At 49.6% G+C, this 21,841-nt stretch overlaps 1 protein-coding gene and 1 long non-coding RNA gene across 9 annotated transcripts in view; one reads left to right on the top strand and one right to left on the bottom strand.

The window, feature by feature from the left end:
• LOC140388492 (nck-associated protein 5-like) overlaps positions 1-21,841 on the bottom strand; it is a 1,019,364-nt gene that overhangs the window by 540,791 nt on the left and 456,732 nt on the right. The gene's annotated exons all lie outside the window — the stretch shown is intronic.
• LOC140388532 (uncharacterized) overlaps positions 3,073-21,841 on the top strand; it is a 37,567-nt gene continuing 18,798 nt past the window's right edge. The window contains exon 1 of the long non-coding RNA XR_011934217.1: positions 3,073-3,238. This is a non-coding gene — a long non-coding RNA (uncharacterized lncRNA). The remainder of the gene's footprint in view (positions 3,239-21,841) is intronic.

The following is a 21,841-nucleotide window of genomic DNA, read 5'->3' as shown; positions in this document are numbered from 1 at the left end:
CCCCCATCACCAAGGTAATAACAGAATACACCCCCACAGCACGCACAATTGAAGGTGACCCCACTGACCGGCTGAGGCACGATCAATTGAACAAAGACTAGAGTTTGAAACAACTGAGGCTTTATTGCTCTGAGATGTGTGGCCCCCAAAGCAGCTGGCGAAATGGATGCTGAATGGAGGACACGCATATTTATACTCCGCCTACTGGGCGGATCCAGCAGGCAGGGACTACCGGCGAACCTGTAGTACAGGTCCCACCTTACATCACCTAATACAGGTGCAACAGTGGTTTATCACATTCACCCCCTGTTAAAATTGAGTCCGGCGAGGGTGGTGGAGAACTATATACAGCAATGAATTTATATTTACAGTATTTGATCAGAAAAAAAAAAAAAGTCTTTTTAAGTCCAGTGCCAGTTAGAGATTTAACCGGTCTGGTGCCTTGATGTTCCGCTGGGAGCGACGTAGCGGTGGCGGCGATGTCGATGCTGGCCTGATGTTCGGTGACTCCGGGAGCGTGCCGAAATCCTCTTCATCCTCGGGCATGGGCAGTGGAAGGACGGATGGTCCTGGTGGGGTTAATGCTGGGAGCGCCAGGGGAGGGGAGGGTGGCGCCGGGCCGGAGACGTGTGTGTGTGTGTGGAACCTGCTGGTGCTAGGTCCCTGAGGGAGACAGTATCTTGGCGGCCGTCGGGGTACGCCACATAGGCATACTGGGGGTTGAAGCTCATCGCTCATGAATGAGGATCCCCTGTCACTGTGGATTTGGGCAGGGAAACCGAACAGAGCGAAGATAGTGTTTAGGGCTTTGATGACGGTGGCAGATGTCATGTCAGGGCATGGGATCGCGAAGGAGAACCTGGAGTACTCATCGACCACACTGAGAATATACGTGTTTTGGTCGGTGGAGGGGAGGGCCCTTTGAAATCCACGCTGAGGCATTCAAAGGGGCGGGAGGCCTTCACCAGGCACGCACGGTCCGGCCAGTAGAGGTGCGGCTAGCACTCCGCACAGACCTGGCAGTCCCTGATGATTGTCCATACTTCCTCGACGGAGTAGGGCAGGTTGCTGGCCTTTATGAAATGGTACAACCGTCTGACTCCGGGGTGACAAAGGCTGTCATGCAGGGTCCGGAGTCGGTCTACTTGTGTGCTGGCACATGTACCGCGGGATAGGGCGTCTGGGGGCACGTTGAGTTTGCCGGGGCGATACAAAATCTCGTTATTATAGGTGGAGAGCTCAATGCTCCACCGCAAGATTTCATCGTTTTTGATCTTGCCCCGCTGTGTGTTATTGAACGCGTCACGCATAAGAAGGTTGGCATGTTCGGTGGCCGTAACGGTCTGACAGTCACAATCCCGGACGAGTGGGATTAGGGCCCGCCATAAGTCTTCTATGGACTCACCAGGGAGTTGAGAGCGAGTGGCGTGATCGTTTTCTGTGCATAGTTTTCTTTGAGAAGCGCCATGACGTCGGCGTAGTTCGGGCAGTCCTGGATCAGCAGAAACACGTTGGAGCTCGACCTTGAGTACAGGATCTGTATCTTCTGAGCCTCCGGAGCACGGGTGGTCGCTGAGTTGATGTACGCCTCAAAGCAAGCTAGCCAGTGATTAAAGTCCTTTTTGGCATCGCTTGATTGCTGATCCAGCTGCAGGCGATCTGGTTTGATTCAGAGGTCCATCTTTCAGAAAATCTTAGAGCAATAAATTGAGGCACGATCAATTGAACAAAGACTAGAGTTGGTGACAACTGAGGCTTTATTGCTCTAAGATGTGTGGCCTCGCACAGCAGCTGGCGAAATGGCTGCTGAATGGAGGACACGCATATTTATACTCCGCCTACTGGGCGGAGCCAGCAGACAGGGACTACCGGCGAACCTGTAGTACAGGTCCTACTTTACATCACCTAATAGAGGTGCACCAGTGGTTTACCACACCGGCCACGATTAGACCCCCCCCCCCCACCCCCCAACAGTGACTGCCCCTTCAGAGATCCTCATAACCCCATGGTTCTTCCCACGGAAGTTCAATCCATCTGACAGCCTAAAAATTTAGGCTTGCCGAGAAATGGCTGAGCGGAAGGGGAAGGCTTCCTGTCATGCCCACCCCAGCATCAAATCGCTGTGTGGTCAGGACGAGCAGGAAACTGGAGGGAAACCCGTCCCTTTAATGTCACTCCCCTCAACCACCGAGCCCCAGCCTAAAATCCTGCCAGTGCGGGAGTGCAAAATTCTGGCCATGGTCGTCGCAGTGGCTGAACTTTGTCATTTTATATGTTTATTTTGTGATCATCACCAGCCACATAAGACCCACTGGTTATGGCAAAATAAATACAAAATAAAAGCAACTATGGAAACTATTTTAAAACATCAACTGGAAAAAGTGCTGCTCATCTGAGAGGCGAACGCTATTGGTTAGAAGCAGCCACAGCTAGCAAAACCAATGACCGAAGGGAACCTGAGTAAAATAGAAATTGAATCAATGGAATTTGAAAGAATAAAGCAAGATACAATGTACACAAGTGGAGATCTTAAAAAGTCTGATTCTAACTGATTCCATGGTTGGCAGCGGAGGAGGAAGGGGAGGCAAATTACTTACAAAACAAAGAGGGATGATTTAAGTTTTAAAAGGAGGAAGTAATTAGGCAGATCAACATGATGGCACTCAAAATGGCTGCATCTGTCAAGTGATGTTTTCTGGTAAGAATGTATCAGATATAGCTGGAAGAAAAGTGAGAATGTTTGTGCTGTGAGAATGAATTGTACCAAGTTGCCAAAACTTTGTAACTTCCTTGTGTCAGTTTGATCAACTTTGTTGCATGGCAATGTTACATCTGCTCCTTCTCGGAACAAACAAGCTAAAATAATAATGTCCTTGAACGGGTCTGAATGCAGTATTTGTACAGCTAGAATAATACACTGATTCAGGTTTTTTTTTTTTTTAAATCGCAGAGTTCATGTATTTTAAAAGAACATGACAGAAGTGCAGTGACTGGTCTGTGCTGAGTTAGCAAATCTCAGCCATGATGGCCGCTGAGTCCTATAAATGGACCACTGAACGAGAAGGGGAACAATGTGGAAGAATTCCTTTTCTTTATTGCTATCCAGTGGCTCCTTCTGAATCATGCAATCATGCACATGTGCAGACATTTCCTCTTTTAGTTTTCAGGCTTGGAGAGTCTATACCCCAAATTATGGGCATGATTTATCGAAGGAAGGAATCAGGACCTTGTCAAGGAGGTAAGTGATTGGGGAGATAAGATGGTGGGTGGCGGAGGGGTGGGGGGGGGGGGGCAAACGGCGCTGAGGGACTGATGATCAGTTGAGTGCTTCTCGTAAAGTCTATGCTTTTTCTTTTCTTTTTCTTTTTTTAAATATATTTTATTAAAGTTTTTCGATCAAACTAAAACAAAAATTTCCCATTTTACAACTTTGTAATAATATATACATTGATCGTTTTTTAAAATAAATAATATGCTAACCAACGGCAACTGCCAACAACAAAATAAGAAACAACAGAAATAGTAACTAAAATAGTAACTTCGTAAAATCTAATATAAGTAACTAATATATAAACACACACATAAAACCCCTGAGTCCTCCCCCCCCCCCCCCCCCCCCGGGCTGCTGCTGCTACCTTTCCTATTTTCCCTTATCGCTCTGCGAGATAGTCGAGGAACATTTGCCACCGCCTGGTGAACCCTTGAGCCGAACCTCTTAGTGCGTACTTTATCCGCTCCAATTTTATGAACCCTGCCATGTCGTTTATCCAGGCCTCCACGCCCAGGGGTTTAGCTTCTTTCCACATAAGTAGAATCCTTCGCCGGGCTACTAGGGATGCAAAGGCCAAAACATCGGCCTCTCTCGCCTCCTGCACTCCCGGCTCATCTGCAACCCCAAAGATAGCCAACCCCCAGCCTGGTTCGACCCGGACCCCCACCACCTTTGAAATCACTTTTGCCACACCCACCCAGAACCCATGCAATACCGGACATGACCAGAACATGTGGGTGTGGTTCGCCAGGCTTCCCGCACATCTCCCGCACCTATCCTCCACTCCAAAAAATCTACTCAGCCTTGCTCCAGTCATATGCGCCCTGTGTAGAACCTTGAATTGTATCAGGCTGAGCCTGGCACACGAGGACGAAGAGTTTACCCTACTTAGGGCATCTGCCCACAGCCCCTCCTCTATCTCTTCCCCCAGCTCCTCCTCCCATTTTCCCTTCAGCTCCTCCACCATAGTCTCCCCCTTGTCTCTCATTTCCCTATATATATCTGACACCCTGCCATCACCCACCCATGCCCCCGAAATCACTGTCCTGGATCTCTTGCGCCGGGAGCTGCGGAAATTCCCTCACCTGTTGCCTCACAAATGCCCTCACTTGCATGTAGCGAAATGCATTCCCAGGTGGCAGCCCATATTTTTCTGTCAGTGCTCCCAGACTCGCGAACGTCCCGTCTAAGAACAAGTCCTTCAATTTCGCAATTCCTGCTTGCTGCCAAGATTTAAATCCCCCATCTATCCTTCCCGGGACGAACCTATGATTGTTCCTTATCGGGGACCACACTGAGGCACCCGTCACTCCCTTATGTTGTCTCCACTGCCCCCAAATTTTCAGAGTTGCCACCACCACTGGGTTTGTGGTGTATTTTTTCGGGGAGAACGGCAACGGCGTCATCGCCAGTGCTTTTAGGCTAGTTCCCCTACAGGACGCCATCTCCAGTCTTTTCCACGCCGCTCCTTCCCCTTCCCTCATCCACTTACATATCATTGACACGTTGGCGGCCCAATAATAATCACTTAGACTCGGCAGTGCCAGTCCCCCTCTGTCCTTACTGCGCTGCAGGAACCCCTTCTTTACTCTTGGGGTCTTTCCAGCCCACACAAAGCTCATAATACTCTTGTCCACCTTCTTAAAAAAGGCCTTTGTAATCAGTACAGGGAGGCACTGGAACACAAAAAGAAACCTTGGAAACCACCATTTTAACCGCCTGCACCCTGCCCGCCAATGACAGGGGCACCATGTCCCACCTCCTAAAGTCCTCTTCCATCTGCTCTACCAGTCGTGCCAAGTTAAGCTTATGCAAGGTTCCCCAGTTCCTGGCCACCTGGATCCCCAAATACCGGAAAACCCTTGTTACCCTCCTCAACGGTAAATCGTCTATTCCCCTGCCCTGTTCCCCGGGGTGCATCACAAACAGTTCACTCTTCCCCATATTCAATTTATATCCTGAAAATTCTCCAAACTCCCTGAGTGTCTGCATTATCTCAGGCATCCCCTCCACTGGGTCCGCGACATACAACAACAAATCATCCACGTATAATGACACCCGATGCTCTTCTCCTCCTCGAAGTACCCCCCCTCCACTTCCTGGAGCCCCTCAGCGCTATGGCCAGTGGCTCAATTGCCAACCCAAACAGTAACGGGGACAGGGGACATCCCAGTCTTGTACCCCTATATAGATCGTTGCCTATTTGTAATCACACTTGCCACCGGGGCCCTGTACAGGAGCTGAACCCATCTAATGAACCCCTCTCCAAATCCAAATCTCCTCAGTACTTCCCACAGGTAGTCCCACTCCACTCTATCAAATGCTTTCTCTGGATCCATCGCCACCATTATCTCCGCCTCCCCCTCCGATGGGGGCATCATCATCACCCCCAGCAGCCTCCGTATATTAGCATTCAATTGCCTCCCTTTAACAAACCCCATTTGATCATCATGCACCACCCCAGGGACACAGTCCTCTATCCTCGACGCCATCACCTTGGCATCTACGTTCAAGAGGGAAATAGGCCTGTATGACCCACACTGCAGCGGGTCTGTGTCTCTTTTCAGGATCAGCGATATCGTCGCCTCCGACATCGTCGGGGGTAGTGTCCCCCTTTCCCTAGCCTCATTAAAGGTTCTCGTCAGAAGTGGGGCCAGCAGGTCCACGTATTTCCTATAGAACTCCACCGGGAACCCTTCCGGTCCCAGGGCCTTCCCTGCCTGCATGTCCCCAATTCCTTTTATCACCTCCTCCACCTCAATCTGCGCTCCCAGTCCTGTCATCTCCTGTTCCTCAACCTTCGGGAACTCCAGCTGGTCTAGGAAACGCATCATTCCCCCTTTCCCTTCCGGGGGTTGAGCCTTATATAGCCTCTCGTAAAATACCTTAAACACCCTGTTCACCCTCTCCGCTCCCCGTTCCATCTTTCCCTCCTCGTCTCTAACCCCTCCGATCTCTCTCGCCGCCCCCCTCTTCCTAAGTTGTTGTCCAGCAGCCGGCTCGCCTTCTCTCCATATTCATACTGCACTCCCTGTGCCTTCCTCCATTGTGCCTCCGCCTTACCCGTGGTCAACAAGTCAAAGTCCGTGTGCAATCTCCGTCTTTCCCTGTATAGCCCTTCATCTGGAGCCTCCGCATATTACCTATCCACCCTCAAAATCTCCCTCAACAATCTCTCCCTTTCTTTACCCTCTTGTTTCCCCTCATGGGCCCTTATGGAGATCAGCTCCCCTCTAACCACCGCCTTCAGCGCCTCCCAGACCACTCCCACCTGGACCTCTCCGTCATCATTAATCTCTAGGTACCTTTCAATACATCCCCTCACCCTTACACATACCCCCTCGTCCGCCAACAGTCCCATATCTAATCTCCAGAGTGGGCGCTGCTCCTTTTCCTCTCCTACTTCCAGATCTACCCAATGTGGGGCATGATCTGAAATGGATATAACTCCGTTCCTGCCACCTTCGGGATCAGCGCCCTTCCCAGGACAAAGAAGTCTATCCGGGAGTACACTTTGTGGACATGGGAGAAGAAGGAAAACTCTTTACTCCTTGGTCTAGTAAATCTCCAGGGATCCACTCCTCCCATCTGCTCCATAAAGCCCTTAAGCACCTTGGCCGCTGCCGGCCTCTTCCCGGTCCTAGATCTGGACCGGTCCAGCCCTGGGTCCAGCACCGTGTTGAAGTTCCCCCCCCCATTACCAACTTTCCCATCTCCAGGTCCGGGATGCGCCCCAACATACGCTTCATAAAGTTTGCGTCATCCCAGTTCGGGGCATATACATTCACCAGCACCACCGCCTCACCTTGCAGTCTGCCACTCACCATCACGTATCTACCCCCACTGTCCGCCACTATGTTCTTCGCCTCAAACAATACCCGTTTCCCCACCAGTATAGCCACCCCTCTATTTTTCGCATCTAAGCCTGAGTGGAATACCTGTCCCACCCATCCTTTCCTTAACCTGACCTGATCCGCCAGTTTCAGGTGCGTCTCCTGAAGCATGACCACGTCTGCCTTTAGCTTCTTTAGGTGCACAAGTACCCTTGCCCTCTTAATCGGCCCGTTCAACCCTCTCACGTTCCATGTGATCAACCGGGTTGGGGGGCTCTTTACCCTCCCCCCTCGTCGACTAGCCATCCCCTTTTTTAGACCAGCTCCTCACCTGATTCCCACGCACCCGCTTTTCCCCCCGATGGCTCCCTCCCGTCCCGACCATCCCATCCCGTAACAGCTCCCCCTTCCCCTTAGCAGCAGCAACCCAGTTAACCCCCCCCCCCCCCCCTCTCCCCCCCGCTAGATCCCTCTCTAGCTTAGCTGCTCCCCCCATATTGCTTCCGGAAGTCAGCAAACACTGGCTGACCTTGGCTTCCCCCGTTTATCCTTAGCCTCCCACCATGTGAGGCCCCCTCCTTCCTGCGCCCCCTTTTCCTGCCACAATTTCCATAGCGCGGGGACAAAGCCCACGCTTCCCTCTCGGCCCCGCCCCTGATGGCGCAGCTCCCTCTCTCCTTCCCCCTCCCCTTCCCCACCGGCGCCCACATTTCTTCGTGTCCCCCCACTTCGAGGGGAAAGAAATTTTTTTTTTTTCCCCTCCCCCCCCCCCATCTGATTCACAGTCCCTTGCCACCACCTCACTACTTCATTTCAAACACCCTTTCTCCAATCTAGTCCAACTTCTCCTCTTCGATAAATGTCCACGCCTCTTCTGCCGTCTCGAAGTAGTGGTGTGTACCCTGGTGTGTAACCCACAGTCTTGCCGGCTGCAACATTCCGAACTTCACTTTCCTCTTGTGGAGCACCGCCTTGGCCCGATTGAAACTCGCCCTCCTTCTCGCCACCTCCGCACTCCAATCCTGATACACGCGGATCACCGCGTTCTCCCACCTGCTGCTCCGTGTCTTTTTCGCCCATCTCAGGACCATCTCCCTGTCCTTGTAGCGGTGGAACCTCACCACTATTGCTCGAGGTCTTTCTCCTGCCTTTGGTCTTCTCACGAGGACTCGATACGCTCCCTCCACTTCCAGGGGGCACGTCGGGGCCTCAGCTCCCATTAAGGTATGGAGCATCGTGCTCACATACGCCCCAACGTCCGCTCCCTCTGCCCCTTCGGGAAGACCCAAGATTCTTAAGTTCTTCCTCCTCGAGCTATTTTCCAGGGCTTCCAGTCTCTCCATACACCTCTTATGCAGTGCCTCGTGCGTCTCAGTCTTCACCACCAAGCCCTGTATCTCGACCTCATTTTCGGCAGCTTTTGCCTTCACTCCACGGAGCTCCATCTCTTGGGTCTTCTGCGCCTCCTTTAACCCCTCAATCGCCTGCAGCATCGGCGCCAGCACCTCCTTCTTGAGCTCCTCCACACATCGCCGGAGGAACTCCTGCTGTTCCAGGCCCCATACCAACTGGTCTCCCTCCACCGCCATCTTGCTTCTCACTTCCCTTCTTTGCCGCTGCTCCAGAGGATCCTCCGCAATCTGGCCACTATTATCTCTTCTGTCCATTCACATCCGGGGGGACTCCCTTCTATGTCGCCTCACAGTGGGTTTAGCCTTCGAAAATTGCCGTTGGGGCTCCCGATAAGAGCCCAAAAGTCCGTTAAAACGGGAGGTGCCGAAACGTGCGACTTAGCTGGTCATCGCCGCACCCGGAAGCCTGTTTTTTCTTTTCTAAGAGAGTTTTAGGGTTAATTTTCCCTGAGGCAGCTAGCGCAGGCTGCAAACACACTGTTGCCCGATACACTCATGGGTAAAGGATGCCACTTTGTTTTCATCCAATATACAAGATGCCACACTTATTGAGCGACATACATACATAATCATACAAACAAACAAACAAACACAATCAGGAGCAGGAGTCGGCCTCGGCGGGGCCACATTTAGCTTCATTTCCTGCACTGATGAGCTAACCAAGTGATCAGGGCAATATTTATGAATGCAACCCCGATTTCTCAGCCCCTTCCACCGTGGCCTCTGGATCCCACCCCCACCGCCTCAATTCATCATGACAACCACCCCCCCAAAACACCAATGGACCAACTTACTTGTTGCGAGATTCTCGAGGCCCACCACCCTCCTTCTAAGACCAGGATATCCCCGTTCCTGGCACGGGTACCCGGCAGTAGTAGCAGGGTACCCAGAAACTGACCACCCGGGGCCTCTGATGGTCTAGGAGGCCCCGCAGGGGCCGATATGCCTGGCCCACGTTTGTGTGGACATGTGCTAAATGGCGCCATGGCGAGGTCTCCCAAGTGCGGGCCTTAGATCCCAAGCTTTGGACAAATCCGGCGCCAACATATTCTAACTGCTCACGTAAGTATGAAAATCTGGATCCCGCCAACATCCCGATTGTGATGTCTCACGAGATATTGTTAGATTTTGTGAGGCATTCCTAACGTCACAAATCTCACGAGAGGTTCCTTGCGAAATTTAATGGCCTCGCCGCGTCATCGAGTCGCACATGACAAGGCGCTTCTATCGGTCCCTAGATTCTCCCACAAGAGGCAACATCCTCTCTACATTCACCCTGTCAAGACCCCTCAGCATTTTATATGGTGATTGGGGACAACAAGATGGTGGGTGGCGGAGGGGGGGGGGGGGGGGGGGGGGCAAGTTCATAATCTGTTCTTAATGAAGGACAAAAGTTCGGCACAACATCGTGGGCCTGTTCTGTGCTGTATTTCCAAGTTCTATGTTCTATGAATGAATCACTCACCTCTTACTCTAAATTACAGTGGATACAAGCTCAGCCTGGCCAACCTTTCCTCATAAGAGTGCACATTCCAGATATTAGTTTAGTAAACCTTCTCTGAACTTTTTCCAACGTATTTAAATCGTTCTGTAAATGAGGAGACCAATGCCGCACAAAGTATTCCAGGTGTGGGGCTGGATTCTCCATTTTTGGAACTATGTCCCCACGCCATCGGGAAAACGGTGGTCTTTTACGCGAGGAAAGCTAGCGCCAAAAGGCCACAGATTCCCCGTTTTGCTGGGGGCTAGCAGGTAGCCGTCGTAGAGCTCGCAGCTCTAGCTGCCAATATGGTCCCCCACACTTCCGGGTCAAAGGCCGCGCATGCGCAAGGCATCGGTCCCCAGCAGCCACGTTGTGCCCGCAGACCTTGGACCGCTGAAGTAGTGCCCCAGACCACCCGCACACATTGCCCCCAGCCCCGAATGAAGCACCCCCTGCCAGCTGATCGGCCCTCCCCCGGCTGTGGTGGCCCCGGACTGAGTCCGCAGCCGCCACTTGAGGACCATGTTAGAACCACGCATTTGGAAATTTGGCCGGTCGGCAACGGAGCATCGCAGGGCGGGCCTCAGGCAATATGCCTGTCTGAGCCTTCCCCTTGCACGTGGATGTACTCAGCACTCCGAAGATAGCTGGTCCACAGCCTCTGCCTAATTCGCACCCGTGATGACCTGCCAAAATAGTGGGCTATCTTTCAAGGGAGACATGATAAATGAACTCAAATCCACTGCTCCAACCCTCACGACATGCAACTCCTCTCAAACATGATATTCTCTTTGCGCAGGAACAGATCAGGCACAACTGAAGAGAATGTAGGGGAGAGAGGGGCCTGTTTCTCAGATCTCTCACAAAATTAGAGGGGAAGGCATCTGAATTTGTGGTAGTGGAGCAGAACCAATCCATTGGCAATGGGGAGTTGGACTTGGGCATCCACCTTGTAAAGATTCATCTGTTCAATGCAAACCTGAGGGTCAAATGTGCCCCCATGTTGGAGGCAGCTGATGCTGTCACTTGCACTCTTGTAACTCACTTACAGGTGCCTCTAGGAGGAGACCGTGTAGGAGAAGGACTGGGACTGCCCATCAGGCCTCAGCCCTAGCCCACCGATGAGTCGGGACAGAGCAGAAGAGGAGAGCTCCACACCTACCGAGGAGTCACAGAGCTCACTTGAACCCAATAGCTCGGGAACGCACACATCAGTTGGTATTAATACTAATTAATAACAATAATAATAATAATAATAATAACTTCTTGTCACAAGTAGGCTTCAATGAAGTTACTGTGAAAAGCGCCTAGTCGCCACATTCCGGCGCCTGTTTGGGGAGGCCGGTACGGGAAATGAACCCGCGCTGCTGGTCCTGTTTGCATTACAAGCCAGCTGTTTAGCCCACTGTGCTAAACCAGCCCCTCTGAATTCTGGGTTTCACAATCTGTTGATCACAGCACAGACACATGTCATCAGCAGGTGGAGGTAGGTTCAATTGAGTTCCCCACTCTCAGACGACTGCCGGGGGAGAGCCTCAGGAATCGGCCTTTCAACTGATAGTGGACAGTCAGCAAGAGGCGAGTGTGCATTAAGCAAAGCTGTTGGAAGACCTCAACAGGAGTCTGATCTGTGTTAAAGTGGTGCCCTCCTGGGCACACATGGACTATGAAGACTGTGGCCCAGCAGAACACCCAGCTTGTGCCGGAGATGCACCCTTGGATCATCCACTCAGGACTCTCAGAGGCTGTCCATTCACTCCAATCCCCTTGGCCCTTCAAGCTCATCCTCTGTTATCACAAGGGGGCAGCTGTTCCACAGGGGGCAAGCCAAGCAAGCCAGGGCCCTTCAGGGCTCAGTTCCTCAAAAGGACAGCCACCCAAGTGATCAACAACAGGTCCACAGGCCGTCTCCACCTCTGCTGTTAATGTCAGGGCAGTATCTAGGAGAAATGGTTGGCAATGAAAAATAAAGTAACTCTGACCACAAGTGGTTACAGGGATGAAGGCTGTAAACATATCGGGTGCGATTCTCTGGCCGCGTTGCACTCGAGCACAATATGACCCGAAAATTCCAGGAGAGCCCTTTTGCGGGCTTCCCGGCAGCCACCCCGCCTCGCAGATTCACCGAAGTCCCGCGAGGCGTCGGATTCGGAACTTTGCCCAACAGGGGAGTGACCAAACGGCACCTCCAGAAGTAGGGGCGCAATCTTCCGGCCACGCTGCGCCAGAAAAGTATATCACCGCAGCGTAGTGTAGCCAGTGAAAGCCGGGGGGACCCCACTCCCAGAATCGTCCAGGCTCGCAACGCCTCGTGTGGCTCAACACAATCTCGCAAGACATTGCAAGGGGAATCCTGTTCACAATGGGCGGGATCATGTTTTTGGCAAATCTGCATATTAGAGGGAGGCAGTAGGCCTTACTCTTAATGTGCAGATTCCCAAGGTACCTGAGGCTTTGGTATTCAATCGGGCGAGTGCCGTTTGGTACCCACAAACGGGGACCAGACAAAACATCACTTAAGGGGGGCTCCAAGAGGATCGGAGGCCTCCAGCTGCATGCCCTTGGGGCAGGGTGGTGTCCTGGCACTGCTAGTGCCACCTGGGTACCCTGACACTGCCAAGGTACCCAGGTGGCACTGCCAGCTGGCAGGGTCCCTGCCAGGGTGCCAAGCTGGCATTTTTTGTGATCAGGCCGGGGTGCCAGGTGTGAGTGTTGGAGGGTGCGATGGAGGGCCAGTGGCCCCTCCAACGTTGCTTTTGATCTGGGGGGGTTTGGGGGATTTTTTTCTGTGGGCCTCGGTGATTGGGACTCCGTCTCTCGCTACAATGGGGAGTTCCGGCGAGCAGAACCTGCAAATCAGGTGCAATACACCTCCAGCGGGAGAACAAAGGGTGGGATTCTCCGACCAGCGACACCTGAATCGGGAAGCACCATCGGGCAGTAGTCGTGGGGTGGGGGTGGGGGGCGTCTGCAGAGCCGGGGGAGTAGCAAGGGTTGGCCAGGAGGTGAGCCGTGGGGTCGGGCTGGACGACTATTGCTTCTTCCAGGGCCGGAGGAACTAGCGGAGTATGGCTAGTAGGTGAGCCATGGGCCCGGGTTGACGGGCACAGACCACTACTGCTGCAACCTGCAAGGCAGCCATGTGGCTGCACATCCCACTGACTGCTGACTGGGAAATTAACGCCATGGGTGCCCACCCACGCCACCCCCCTAGATGCCCTCTGGCCCAAGCTGACACATTCATGGGATAGGCGTGCTCCAGTGCAACCCATGCTATTGTCTTGGCTGGGATGAGGGTGTGTGGGGAGTGGAGTGCATATATGCAGCTCCTGCTCGTCTGGCTCTCCAGTGCCAATCCCGACCCTGTCATATCACACGCTAGCATGCATTGAAATTGCACTGATCCAACGTGGCACCGGTGCTAGCCCACTAACTGGTCCTGAATCACTCTGGTACCAGCACCGCTTTCATCAACTTAGAGCACTTGTGATTCAGTCCCGGTGTCAGCACGTAATCTCTCAAACGGAGATTCGCAGCCATCGTCTCCCAAACGGGGAATTTCGCCCAATATACACTGTAATAATCCAAGTACAGCTGTGATCATCAGACTAAGTAATTATAAACTGAAAGTACACCATTGCAAGGCTAAGAGGCAAACTACAATGTTTAAGAGTCAGCCTTCTTGCCTCGGTCACAAACTTTGTTAATTAAGAACATCTTTAAAGGTTCTTAGAAGAAGTTTTTTAAATATAGAAATAGAATAAAAGTACTTGTCCAATCCTTGAAACTAGTTTTCAAGCCTACAACACCAGATTGAAAACCAATGCGCTTTCATTACACAGCTACAAGTCTCTTGCTTCTGGTTACTTTTGAAACAATTATAGAGGACAAACTGAGTCAAGAACATTTTCGAACAGAATGAGAAGAACTAAAGACGTGCGAATCACAAATTCAACAGAGTAACCATTACGTTATGTTATGAGGAACTTCACAACATCCTTAAAAAATGGCTTTAGTATTAAAACTAAACATGCTTGACATAGGAAGCCTGACTCCACAAAAGCAGGAAGTTCGGATTAAAAGTTGCAGGCATGGTGACAAACATTTCCCTACAAACTGCAGTAAGTTGCAATCAAACTCAATTTGAATCATTAGTTGAATAAAGCTTTACATTTTTAAAAATAAAATGTTTTCTGCCACCATTCTTCAATGTTGCTCTTTTAGTTTTAAAAACAGCAATATATTAGTTTCTCTACAAATACCAATCCTGACGATGTGATCTAATCTGCTGTTGTGTTTCCCATTGTGGTCTCCTGCTTAGTTTTACTGAGAAATTATTCCAACATTAGTGAGCAGAGAATTCTCCAAATGTTCAGAGTCTGAACTCGGAGTGGAAGCTAGCAGCATTTCAACAAAGAATCACAACATATTTAAGCATTCAAGAGAAAACATACATCAAATATTTTTAAACCTATCACTTTCATCCACATTCAAACTATCCCATATTTAAAATATTTTTTGACACACAGATAACCATTGCAGTTACTGGCAGAAATCACTTACTACCTGCAGACAGTCTCTCTCAGCTTCAGTCTAAACTCAGGTTCTTCTGTGAGGAACATCAGGGAGATTGCCTTCTTGTATGGATTCTGAGACATTGTCAATACAGTTCCCTCACAGGCTGGTATAAGTGACTTCTTACAAAAGCTGCAGATAAACAGATCTGCCTTTTTTATATATATATATATATATATATAAAAGCAGCATTAGACTGATCTCACACTGTGCAACTCCAAATTAGTCCACATGGAGCCTTCATTACTCATAAATTTCAATTCTATGCAGAACATATGGGATAAGCTATACCAACAGTTTCATCCCCCTTCATTCTTGTATGACAGATTGCTTCCAGCTATATAGCATGTGGTATTTTGCACTTTTAGTGAGAAGGATATTTCTCTCTCGCCAAACATTTGCAAGCATCTGACCTACATCATCATGGAGACAGAATCGCTCTTTAATCCACTGCCAAATAACTAGTCGCTCAAACACAGAGCCCTGCCTAAAACAGGAAAATTAATCATGTGATGAGGAAGGGGTCCCTCCCTTCTTTTCATGGTAAATAATCTTGTATGTAAGCCACTTTCCTAATAATGCTACAAGTGATAACATTTTTAAACCTAATCTAATCAGGAAACAAAATTTGTTGCATGGATTCAATACACCACACAAGGCAAAATAAAACATTCAAACCATAAAACAAAGCAACCCCAGCAGGGATTGTTAAAGAGCAAAAAACAGCATGGGAATCACACACATCTTTCACATAAATCCACAGTGCCTCAATCATACTGGACAGTAAACAATTATGGACAATGGCAATGTGTTATTTAAAGACACATACAAGAATTACATTAAAAGATAGGAGGGGGAAAAAAATCAAATCTTTAAGCATAAAACTGTTTAAGTGGGGTCTGCGGTTTGGTGAGAGCCTTGGAGGTTTACTGGCAATTTACTGACTCTAAGGCGATCTCGCAAGACATCACAAAATAAATCCCACCTTCAATGGGCGGGACCCAGACTTAGAATGAAGTGAGCTTAAAAGCCATGCCGGCAGAGGGCACTGCCAGGGTGCCAGGCTTGCACTGGCAAGGTGCTGAGGTGGCATTTTGCCTATGCCAGAGATTGGGCCCGGGGTGCCATGCCCGTACAAGGTGGGGTGCAGGGGGTCTTAAGAACCCACCCCCTCCCCAACAGGTGAGTTAGGGCGTTGGGGGCTCGAGAGATCGGGGCACCACAATCTCTTCCTGCACTGATGAGCGGAGCTTCTCAGTGCAGGAAATGCGACCGAGTGCGGCCTCGGCATGGCGTTCCCCACTGAGGCGCAGAAAAAAGAAAAAGCATGCCATTGGATAGCGGGCTTGTTCCCAGCACTACAGTCGCCGGGAATGACCCCTCTAATCCTGCCCAGAACGATGTCTTTTTTTTTTAAATCGTTAGATCGCGCCCTTCATGTCAATCAATGTGTCATTCATTTTTTTTTTAGCACCAAACAGACTAAACAGCTCTCAGGTATTTTTTCAATCATTTGGAGTTTGAATCTTCAGGTGCATTCTTAGTGGCTTCAATATAAGGGTGGATTCTTGTCGAAATGAGAGGGGTTCCAGCTGCTGACTCGAGAGCTGGTAAGAGCCCCACGTCACTTCTTTCCAGGAAGGCTGCCGCATCAAGTGTCAATTAAGCACTGAGCAGGCCAATGGACCAAGGACCCCAGGGGTGGGGTGGGGGAAGTCCTGTCCTCCGATTGGCTATGAACTCTATTGAATGGCAGTGCCACTGGTTGCTATGAGACAGCATGGTTTTGTGAAGGGAAGGTTGAGCCTCACAAACTTGATCAAGTTTTTTGAGGAGGTGACAAAAATGATTGGTATGGGGAGGGTGGTGGATGTTGTTTCCATGGACTTCAGTAAAGCCTTTGACAAGATGCCTCATGGCAGACTAGTACAAAAGGTGAAGTCACAATGGATCAGAGGTGAGGTGGTAAGATGGATACAGAACTGGCTCGGTCACAGAAGGCAAGGGATAGCAGTAGAAGGGTGTTTCTCTGAATGGAAGGGTGTGACGAGTGGTGTTCCACAGCGATCGGTGCTTGGGCCTCTGTTGTTTGTGGTGTACATAAACGATTTGGAGGAAAATGTAGCTGGTCTGATTAGCAAGTTCGCGGATGACACCAAGGTTGGTGGAGTGGCAGATAGTGTTGAGGATTGTCAGAAGATACAGCAGGACATAGATAGGTTGGAGACTTGGGCAGAGAAATGGCAAATGGAGTTTAATCCGTACAACTGTGAGGTAATGCATTTTGGTAGGTCTAACATAGAGGAGAAATATACCGTAAATGGTAAAGCTCTTAGGACTATAGAAAGTCGGAGAGATCTGGGTGTGCAGGTCCACAGATCTTTGAAGGTGGCAACACAAGTGGACAAGGTAGTCACAAAAGCATACAGAATGCTTGCCTTCATTGGACGGGGCATCGAGTATAAAAACTGGCAAGTCATGCTACAGTTGTATAGAGCCTTGGTAAGGCCGCACTTGGAATATTGCGCACAATTCTGGTCGCCACACTACCAGAAGGATATGGAGGCTTTGAAAAAGGTGCAGAGGAGGTTTACCAGGATGTTGCCTTGTCTGGAGGGTGTTAGCTATGTGGAGAGGCTGAATAGAATCAGACTGTTTTCATTAGAAAACCGGAGGTTGAGGGGTGACCTGATAGAGGTCGACAAGATTATGAGGGACATGGATCGAGTGGATAGGCAATCACCAGGGGGCATAGGTTTAAGATCCATGGGGCTAAGTTTAGAGGAGATGTGCGAGGCAGGTTTTTTTTTTTTTTTTTTTTTTTTTTACACAGAGGGTGGGGAGTGCCTGGAACGCGTTGACAGCGGAGGTTATGGAAGCAGATACATTAACGGCGTTCAAAAGGCATCTTGACAAACACATGGATCGGATGGGTATAGAGGGATACGGCACAAAGAAGTGCTGAGGGCTTTGGAAAAGGTTGGTATCATGACCGGAACAGGCTTGGAGGACCGAAGGGTCTGTTCCTGTGCTGTCTTATTCTTTGTTCTATGAGTATGACACTCACGTTAGGCCTAGAATCAGCACTCGATTCCTGGGGAAGGGAGTGGAGTCTTGGAGGAGGGATGTGGAGAGGGGACAGCAGCAAGAGCAGGATGTGGCTCCCAGTTGGCCCCCATTTCCCAATGCTTGGTCCCGTGATTCGTTACGGAGTGCCTTTCAATGAGGGATCTCTCCACCAGCCCGCGGAAGCCTGTGAGCAAACATACCTGTTTCCCTGCCGCCGTTAGGCTATTGGTAATTGGCCACTTTGGGGGTCTCAAATGCAGCAGGGCAGGAACATAGATTAACAGATTAACATAGAATTTACAGTGCAGGAGGCCATTCGGCCCATCATGTCTGCACCGGCTCTTGAAAAGAGCACCCTACCCAAGGTCAACACCTCCACCCTATCCCCATAACCCAGTAACCCCACCCAACACGAAGGGCAATTTTGAACACTAAGGGCAATTTATCATGGCCAATCCACCTAACCTGCACATCTTTGGACAGAGAGGAAATCGGCGCACCCGGAGGAAACCCACGCACATTTGGGGAGGATGTGCCGACTCCGCACAGACAGTGACCCAAGCCGGAATCGAACCCTGGAGCTGTGAAGCAATTGTGCTAATCACAATGCTGCCGTGCTGCCCATAAGGCAGTGGGACTCCCACCCACCTGATTAAATGCCTCCCCTTCACAAAACACACTATGGGGAGGGCATAGGATTCCTACCTCCGACACTATTACATCATATATATGAGCAGAGCTACTTTAAAATGAACATAATCAGTGCACTAAAACTAAAGTTTTGATAGGATTTACCTAGATTTATGGGCTAACAGAAGGCAATATTAGAATATACGGTTCAATTTTATTGGTACATTGAGATGTACAGTATAATTGGAAAAATCTGGAACTCCGATGCATAACCTTGGGCGGGATTCTCCGACCCCCCCCGCCGGGTCGGAGAATCGCCGGGGGGGGTGGTGTGAATCCCGCCCCGCCGCTCCGACGCTGGCTGCCGAATTCTCCGCCACCGGTTTTTTGGTGGAGGCGGGGATTACGTCACACCAATTGGGGGCCGTTGGCAGTGGCCCCCCCGGCGATTCTCCGGGCCCCGATGGGCCGAGCAGCCGCCTGTTTTCGGCCAGCCCCGCTGACATGAAATACACAAGGTCCATACCAGCGGGACCTGGCTCTGAGGGTGGCCTGTGGAGTCCTCGGGAGGGATCGGGGGGATCCGGACCCGGGGGGGGAGGGGGGTGTTGGCCGACGCAGAGAAGAAACCTGCGCATGCGCAGGGATCACGCCAGCGGTTCTGCGCATGCGCCAGAACACGCTGGCGCTCGCGTGCATGCGCCAACTTGCACCGGCCGGTGGAGGCTCTTCGGCGCTGGTTGGCATGGCGCCAACCACTCCAGCGCCAGCCTTGCCCCGGAAGTGTGGAGGATTCCACAACTTCCGGGCGGCCCGACGCAGGAGTGGTTCACGCCACCCTTTGCCGCCGGTATGGCCCGCCCACCGGTTGGGGGAGAATCCCGGCTCTTGTCCTGTAATTTTCTTTGTTCTTTACCCCGGACCTTGGTAAATTTACCCAGCAATAAATAATGTGTCAATTGACTATAAACTGGACAAGATCATACTAATTACAAGCACGTATATGGCATATAAATATTGTATATACGTATAAATATTGTACATATAAATAACGTAATCAACACACATAAAATATATACATATAATATAATTTTGTGTTATTTAACAGATTTTAATAAATGTTTTCCAGACTTTTTTTCTCTTGCACATATGGAATGTTGATGCTGCAGAACTAATATTTCAGTTTTGGGGAAGGCTGGGCTGGTTTCAAACATTCTCAAACCACGTCTAATATTATTAGATGCAACGTAAAACTATGAGCTGGATTTTCATTCTCACACTGTGTAACATGGGTCAGTGCTGTGGGACATCATAGAATCCCTACAGTGCTGGTCTGACCCTATGAAAATTGTGGAGGACCATGACCTGCCTATCCCCTCAATGGAACTGGTCAGATTTGGTGTGCAGAGTGCGAGCCTGTGGCCTGAACCAGCCAGCAATTTTAAAAGATAATCCCGAAAATCAAAAACTCGAAGAACGCAGTTTGGGAATCCCAGAATTAGGACCAGTCCACCATTTTTAAAAAGCTCATGAGTCATCCCAATTTGGCAAAAATAAATATCAGTCCTCTATCTACCCTGCACAAATAATGTGCTTCAGCAAATCCTTACTCGGACTGTCCTTACTGAACAACTGCAAAAAAGATTTTACATCTCACATGTTGATTTAGTGCATGTTGGTGCCAAATGAATATATTCTTTTTAAATTTAGAGCACCTAATTTATTTTTTCCAATTAAGGGCCAATCCACCTACCCTGCACATCTTTGGGTTGTGGAGGCGAAACCCACGTAAACACGGGGAGAATGTGCAAATTCCACACAGACAGTGACCCAGAGCCAGGATCGAACCTGGGGCCTCAGCGCCGTGAGGCAGCAGTGCTAACCACTGCGCCACCGTGCTACCCACTCCAAATGAATATTAATATTGTACTCTAGGTCTAATCTAAACAGAATTTCAAATGACGCTCCCCAAATTCACTTCAGGTAGGGCTTTGAGAAACATAGGTGAATTAATACACAGGTCACAGATATGGAAATGCAGCTAAAATACATCATAACTAGTATCGTGAACCTTCCCAGATTGTGCAAGTATCTCCAAGAATGGAAGATTAATTTTTTAGGCATTTCTGTGATAAACCCAGGAGAAAGTCCAGAAGACATAGTTATTTCAAAGAGTGATCTTCAAAATGGAGCTAAAAATCTGGACTGAACTTTTACAAAGCAGACTCTTTATAAACACAAATAATAAGGCGACTTGAGATCACAGTCAAAGATGGCTACTCCAATTTGCATTACTACATATTCAACATTTCAATCTACTGAAATGAGGATGGCAAGTATGCAAATCAGGTTACATTTCTGGGCCCGCGTGCCATGTGAATGATCATGGGAGGGACAATTTGACAGACCATTGTCAAATAGATCCATTGATCTTGGGCGGGGATTTCTGGTCTCAGGGCGGGCACAAGTGGAAAATCACACCCAATGCCTCCTTGGGAATGCAAGGACTCACATCTCCTGTCCCATGAATAAGGTATTATTATTATTTTTTAAATCTTTATTGGCAGAAGTAGGCTTACATTAACACTGCAATGAAGTTACTGTGAAAAGCCCCTGGTCGCCACATTCCGGCGCCTGTTCGGGTACGCAGAGGGAGAATTCAGAATGTCCAATTCACCTAACAGCACGTCTTTCGGGACTTGTGGGAGCAAACTGGAGCACCCGGAAGAAACCCACGCAGACACTGGGAGAACGTGCAGACTCCTCACAGACAGTGACCCAAACCGGGAATCGAACCTGGGACCCTGCTGCTGTGAAGCAACAGTGCTAACCACTGTGCTACCATGCCGCCCATGCATTAAGGCAACCAGCTGCGATAATGCCTGTTGGAGACGGACCTTTAAGACCAATCGCTTTGACAAGAAAGCCCAGGCATGTCTTAATCAAATTACCCTTGGGATAGACGGACATTTACCTCATTTGGATACCTGGCAATTGAAGATGGAAGGTCACATGCTAAGTGAACCCTCTGTATGGTTCAAGCACACATTTTCTCAGCAGAACTGGGAAGAAGAAAGTGAGAAACTTAAAGAGATGATCCAAATGGGGCCCCTCCTCTCTCTCCAACCCACCTGGCAACCCAGTTAGCTGACTGTGACCATGCCCCTGTTGCAGAATTCAGCTCAGTTCTACCGTCTCCAGACAAACAACCAAATCAGCTGTCTACATCTTTAAATCAGAAGCACCATAACCACCAAATTTAGCCGCCAGTGGAGTCACCAAACTACAGACTGGAAATTGCTTTTACATTTTATGGACTCTAATTTGACCAACTATCTTTCCCCACTCTATAATCTATATTTTTGTGTCCATGCATATGTGTGCTTGCATGTGAAACTCCGATTATTGAATTATTTTACTTTGATCAATTTAAGTATAATAAAGGTACCGTCTTTCTTTGTTAAACTAAAGAAAACCAGTCCGATTGATTCTTTTAGGATCACAGCACGTAAACAGATAAGTAACCACTAAATTGTCACGGATATGCTTTTCACACAAAAATAACTCT

The sequence above is a fragment of the Scyliorhinus torazame genome, chromosome 2, assembly GCF_047496885.1.
Source record: "Scyliorhinus torazame isolate Kashiwa2021f chromosome 2, sScyTor2.1, whole genome shotgun sequence".
In the NCBI taxonomy this organism is placed as follows: domain Eukaryota; kingdom Metazoa; phylum Chordata; class Chondrichthyes; order Carcharhiniformes; family Scyliorhinidae; genus Scyliorhinus; species Scyliorhinus torazame.
Note: the sequence above shows the minus strand (reverse complement) of the source record. Positions and strands in the feature narration are given on the sequence as shown.